At 29.3% G+C, this 6,952-nt stretch overlaps 1 non-coding gene across 1 annotated transcript; it reads right to left on the reverse strand.

The window, feature by feature from the left end:
• Positions 1-1,189: 1,189 nt before the first annotated feature.
• On the reverse strand, positions 1,190-1,261 carry Trnad-guc (transfer RNA aspartic acid (anticodon GUC)). The gene has a single exon. It is a non-coding gene; the product is annotated as a tRNA-Asp (tRNA).
• Positions 1,262-6,952: the final 5,691 nt, after the last annotated feature.

A 6,952-nucleotide genomic window follows, 5' to 3' on the forward strand; every position in this document is an offset into this window, starting at 1 on the left:
CTGAAACTAGGCATTCACCATGCAGCGAATATAGCACGTGATACATTATTCGTTCTTTATCTTTAGGTTATGAGTGCTTAATCTGTCCCTTTAAAGTCATATTATAGATATTTAACATTTAACATTCTCGGGTATATGTATTTGAGAAGACTGAAATATTTAATGTACAAATGCTGTCAGATTACTTAAGTAATGTATCGTAGTGCACAATAGAATCATCAGTTCATAAATACTTGAAATATTTGAATAGCATGAGTCTAGTTGTTTTAGTCTTACTTTCATCTACAACAAAACAATGCTCTTTAAACCCTTTAAAATGATTGCTCATAACAAAGTTCATATAAGGATTATGCACTAGAATGAATTCAAGAACGTTTAGTGTACAATGAAAATAAATAGTCATTCCAATTAAATGTCTCATTTGTAATTTTCTATTTATAATCAAATCTTTCTGTAGAAAAAATCGCAATTTAGTGTTAATGAATTTGTAGACTATTAGTAGTCTCTCTTGGGAAATTATTCTTGTGTACATGTCATTGATGTAAATCACAGAAAGTTTTCTCTTTACCCCTGCGAGAATGTTTATTTGTTGACGTTTAAAATCGTAAAATAGTACGAGTTTCAATATTTCGGCATTCTATATATATACCTGATGAGTGTTCCCCTTTCCAGAATGTTTGAATCGTACATTTTGGTGATAATTAAATGAACAGCAATCTACAGATGTATGAAAGCTATAGGTGGTAAAATATTGTAACTATTTTGTTTTATTTGTAAAATAATGTCCACTCAATAACTCATTCATCCGTTTTACCTAAAACGTAAAACGTAAGCTTACAAAAACTTTTCGATCTTTCCTTGACGGAAGGAATAAACACAGTATTATTATCCCTGTCTGCCTAGAATCAGTTCTTAAAACTAAAACAAATTGATGTAATATATCCTTAAATGATAGGTGGAAAATAAAGGTTTTCTGTAGTTCTATAAAATATTCATTTAGATTGTTTTTTACAGATTTATAGAATGTGTTATTTAATTTTGAACTGCGATTACTAACATCTGTACTACATCTATAGTACTACAAAAAAGTCATTATTTTTGTCTTTGGTGATGAGTACATTATGTGATAAAGACAATGTTTGCAATAACTTTCTTAAAAAAACAACAATAACTTTCTAAAAAAAACAACCTCCCCGACGGGGAATTGAACCCCGGTCTCCCGCGTGACAGGCGGGGATACTCACCACTATACTATCGAGGATTACGTATGACCATTATGATAATGATAATCATAATAACTCGTCTTTCACCTCCTTGTTGAACTTAATACAGTTTTACATAGTAGTTAATTTTGATACATTTCAATTCTACGGTAATTCAGTATTATATTTTACACACATCAATAGATATATTGTGTCCCTTATAAACAAATTCACCTGATGTACTGAAATATATCTACTTTTTTACATGACGTATGGCAAAAGTTCTCCGATAGTATTTTCTCATTTTGTCATAACATACTTTCTTAGTATACATCGAATTTCTATAATCAAATGCATGTTGAACCAGTAATGTTTTGAAAAAAATTTGCAGGCTTCCACAATATTACAAATATTTTGTGAAAATCATTTTGTGGCTTAAATAATAAGCAGAAATGTGTGTGGGTTTTGAAAATTAAAGAATATATTTAAACTCTTAAATATCTGTAGTTATTATATTTCAAGTTTCAGTGTTTGATTTTTTTTTCCAAATACATGTTTAGTTAAAATTCATTTTTTCTTGTAATTGATTTCCAGAATTAACACAGAACTTTGTACTAGAACAAACATATATAGAAGCAGAACAAGTATTATTAATTGTTTTCTCTGAGATACATAATTATGATAGTGAAAACAGCGTTTAATTTTGATATGCGCTATCAGAGTATGTGGTTGATTTCTGAACCTATAGTTGTACAAAATATTTATTATAATTTTTATCTAAGTAGATTCAGAAAAAAATGAAAGAAATCTAAAAAAAAATTCCTCCCGACGGGGAATTGAACTCCGATCTCCCGCGTGACAGGCGGGGATACTCATCACTATACTATCGAAGATTTGTCTCCAGTAACTAAGCAGTAGATTAATGTCCATAACTCTGATTATATATCTAATCTTCATCGTCTGAAAGAGTTCATTAACCTTAATATAATACAATTTTGTATAGAGAACAAGCAAGTTAGATAAGATAAGAATGGAAAGGAATAACATGTACGTACATTGGTCTATACTACTACTAATACATGTATACTATGTATATGCAATGTTAAGTAAACGATAGTGTGTGCTACTTTTATTTTTAATTCAATTAACATTTGGTTGGCATAAGATGAAAAGTTATCGAATATATAGAAGTATTTTACTGATGATAAGATATTCAAATTTCATAATATCCTTTCTTTAAAAGTCGTGTTTACATGTTTACTGGAACGTTCATTTTTATGCTTTCCATGTGATTTAGTGTGTATTTCCACTTAACCAAAATGAACTGGTACTTATAAAAAACTAAATAAACTTTTATCTGACCAGTCAATTTTATGCACTTCTTCCGATTTCCGTAGATATACTTATAATGATTAAGTGACTAAGATATCATAATAAGCAGAAATGTTTCGGAATATCTAAAGCGGTTGCAATATGATTGTTTCGTTCAAAGATTTCAATTATTTATAATGTTGAGTTCAACGAACTAATGGCAATCTTTGGAAGAAGTACACAAATTCGTAGCTTTCGTTTCTAACTGGTCAGGGGATAAATTTTACAAGAAAGAGAGAGTCCTAAAATCAAAGTGATTATTTAGGCTCCAAATACATAAAGCTGCTATATATCGAGTTTCATATCGAGTTTCAGTGGCAAGTATTGTTTTCAGTCATTTAGTAAAAAAGGGGGCAGTGGTGTTTACCAAGATGCGAACATATCAATTAAAGAGATAGCTCTTTATCTGCTGTTCATTTTAAAGGGTAATACGACGTAATGAAATAATGAAAAAAGGTGTTGCATATCGCCCATGTTTTGATGTTCAAGAATCAATACAGCATGTGATTATATGATTGGATAAATTCTTTTTATTTTTCGAATTGGTTATATTTACTATATCTATCATCAATTTTCCGTGACATTGGAAAACACAGGACTTTAGGTTAAGCATTAAAATTGATTGTTTGCGAGAGGTACATGTTAATATTAAAATTTGAACCCATTTATTTTAGGAATGAAATTGTGATAACAGACTAGAGTGTAGGTCTTGATTGCATGACGATAATTTATAACAACGTAACTGATGTACTTATACACAAGAGAATTATTCTATCTTTAATGACTCATTTTTCCTCGTACCCCTTACACACACTGGAAAGTCATATTCTAAATTACATATATATAGGTGTCTTTATTTTAACATCAGGTGGTTATATCTTATTAACTTTATAATCTATAAACAAAAAGGATTTTGACAGGTGAAATTCCTTTCTATTGTTAAACAAATAGTGTCAGGTGTGCTGAAGAAAATGAAATGGAGATAAAGTGCTTGAATTTATGAGACATATGCAAATATCAAGCATATATTATTTTAAAGAATGTGTAGATTGTTATTTGAATAAGATAAAAGTCTGGTTTGTTAAAGTGGAGTTCTATTAATGACCGTAATCTGTCAAAGAGATAATGTCTATCATAATGTTGTCGATTGAAAGAAGGGGAAACAGATTCCATAACATATTACACACATTCATGTGGCATTACATTTTTGTAGATAAGATTGATACCCTAGTTGTATGTTATCTCCAAAGTCATTTCGCATATTTAAATTGACATTTTCTCAATTTGAGCTGAATTACCTAGTTGACTTTTTTTATTGGTTACTGATATTTACAAATGTTTAGGATAAAAGATGAAAAGCCGCCTAAAAATAACAGATTGGGTCATTTTTACAGCGTAATCTTCACTGATGTATTAGAAAGAGTATTTATAGAAATTTCCTTGGATGTCTTGAGTTATTGCTTACTTTTGCAGAGCAGAATATTAAATCGAAAACAATTATTAAAGAAAGTAAAATTATTTTCCTTTTACTTGTTTACTCCCACATTGTACAATCATGAATGAGAATAATGTCACTACAAAATGGTTAATAGCCAATTCAAATCAAACCTTCAAAAACATTAAAGTTATTTACAATGTCATATGGTGTATTGGATTTTGTTTTCTCCAGCCTAATTTTACTTAAAATTGAATGAACGTAATTATAATTTACAATTCTGTTAAAAATCATCCTTAAATAACTACTTGCAATATTTGAATAGCTTAAACCATTTGTATTACTTTAAACTGCAAAAGGGTTGCTTATAACGAAGTGAATGTACGGCTTATGCATTAGAATAAATTCTAGAACGTATAGTGTACCAAGAATATAAATATTCACTCCTATACTGAACTTTCTAGTTTTATCTGTTTCATTTGTTTAAGAAAAAGTCCTTTAATGTGAAAACTGAACTGTCTTACATTTGCATACATCACTGTGTTGTACGTGCCCGAAATGTCAACGGCTGAAAATAACAGACGCACATACTGTGCCGAAAATTAACATTATTGAGTAAATTGGTGGTTAAATGTATAAGTATTATAAAGCAGTATATACAGTTTAAATGTTTTTCGCTATTAAGGCTCTCTTTTTACATGTTTTAGTATATGGGTAAAACATAAACTGCAACAGGGTCTTCGTTAGTCTGTTTTAGGTTAACCCATTTTAGAACAAAAAGCTAAGAGTTATATTTTCAAACTTTATCAGTATCTGCTGCTGCAGTTTTCTCTATCTCTAATTATCTTTACCAATGCTGCATATTTCGATATTTTGGATTATATATTTAGATAAATATAAGCTTTAGAAAGAAGAAGATATAACAAATTAGAATTGATTGGATTCAAATAATGGACATTGGTTATCTATATCTTAGTAAATCTGATTGGTTTAGTTAAAAACATATTCCCATGAATAAATTATTTCAGTTTCACAGACATCTGATATGTCTTCTACAATAGATTGTGTGTATATTGCAAAACAAATATCTTATCTCATATTTCTATATTAAACAAACAATTTGAAGCGTCAATGTCAGTGACTGTCATTAAAAGGTAAGTTTATAAGACTGAAAATTACACTAAACATTCTTGGTTCCATATACCTTGCGTTATGAGTCAACAACGTTAATGTTTAAGTTTGTTTTCATCAGCTACAGAATATGTACTTCAGTTTTTTTAATTTGTATGCACAGAGTGCTTCATTCTGAAATTGTGTATGTTGTTTTAAGGAAGATTTCAAGTTACCTTTCTCGTTCCTTGAATTATTTCAGGGAATATAAGAAACCTCAATATACATTTCATAAAAAACCTAAATAGCTAGCTCCTGTAATATTTACGAGAGAATTTTATGTTTTCACAAGTCTCTCAATATTTCCGAAAATAGAATCAACATTTACAACTTGGCCACATTTATCAAAATTCCTAACTGTCTGAAAATTATTTATGTCTAATAGACACATGAAATTAAAATATTTCCAAGTCACAGAAGTCTAATCCCAGTACACTGAATTCTATATTAATTTTTGTAAAATATTAAACTTTCTTAATTCCACTTGTTTCAGATTTTATTTCACAAGAAATCACCTCATGTCATGCGTAGATAATTATCAATGTTTAATTAAGGTAAATATATTATAACAAAAAGATTTCGCTGATTCATTTTCATTAGTTGCTTTTACATAATTGTTTACATCCCATACAGTTTTATTAGTTTATTCCTTGTACAGATGACAAAGTGTTGTGTTAAATGCAAGTAAAAGAGTTGCTATGGATTTTAAATCTGAAAACTGACAAAAATGTAGAAGTATATAAAAATAATGAGCTACCTAATGTTGTTCAGTCATTTACATATATTGGTGTTATATCAACCATTGTCTTAGGGGCATTGTCCAATCAAGCACATACAATGTAGAATCTTCTTCAAATAATTACGACTTTAAACATAATTATAATATCTGATTTTCTACATACCTGAATTTAGAAATATGATTTTCCAACTACCTGTCTCATTAGGATTTATATAATGTTAAGTGTAATTTCAGACCAAAATGCCATTGTTTTGTTTCTTCTTGCAATGGATAGAAAATATTATACAATACTTTTAAGCATGTAAATTTATTCTCGGAATTTTCTCTAGATTTATTTTCTTCAGCACATATGGTTCTATATGTTGGACAGTTGAAAGGGTCTTTCGTCTGTCAAATTCCTTTTTGTTTACATATTACTAAGTGATATAACATTTGTTAATGGCATTTGGTAATATAAAGTCCATAAAACTTTTGAGACGGTGCTCATAATGTGATTTGTATAAGTGCAGTTCTATTGCTGTCTGTAACGCACAAAAAAGAAATCCACCAAAGTTGCCAGATTTAATGGCAAGTGGTGAAGTAGAGTCAAAATATGTAAGATACGATATAGCAAAAAAATGTCCTTTTAGTGGCATGTTGTTTTTATAATCAATTCAGGTTCCAAATTAAATGTGGATAACTTAAACAACGTTTCAAGATATAGAACAAAGACAACTTGAAGACTTTCTAGTGGTTCTGTCATGCACACACGTAAAGTTGTCATAGCGCATACTTGCATGTAACCGGTATCGTATCGATGTATTATAAACATACTATTTGACATATACATGTAAAACGCACAAATATGCAACACAACATAATTATAAAATACAGTAATGTGTTATATGTTACCCTTGGATTGACCATGAAGCTTAAATGCTTATTTCAAGTGGGCTCCAATTACTGTAGTAGTATCGCAATACATTATAAAATAATAAATTAATTATCATGAACTTAAATGAAATAGTTTTGCCAACATTGTTATTAAATTAAGAG

This window comes from Ruditapes philippinarum, unplaced genomic scaffold (genome assembly GCF_026571515.1).
Source record: "Ruditapes philippinarum isolate M1 unplaced genomic scaffold, ASM2657151v2 ctg2172_1_1_1_1, whole genome shotgun sequence".
Taxonomy (NCBI): Eukaryota; Metazoa; Mollusca; class Bivalvia; order Venerida; family Veneridae; genus Ruditapes; species Ruditapes philippinarum.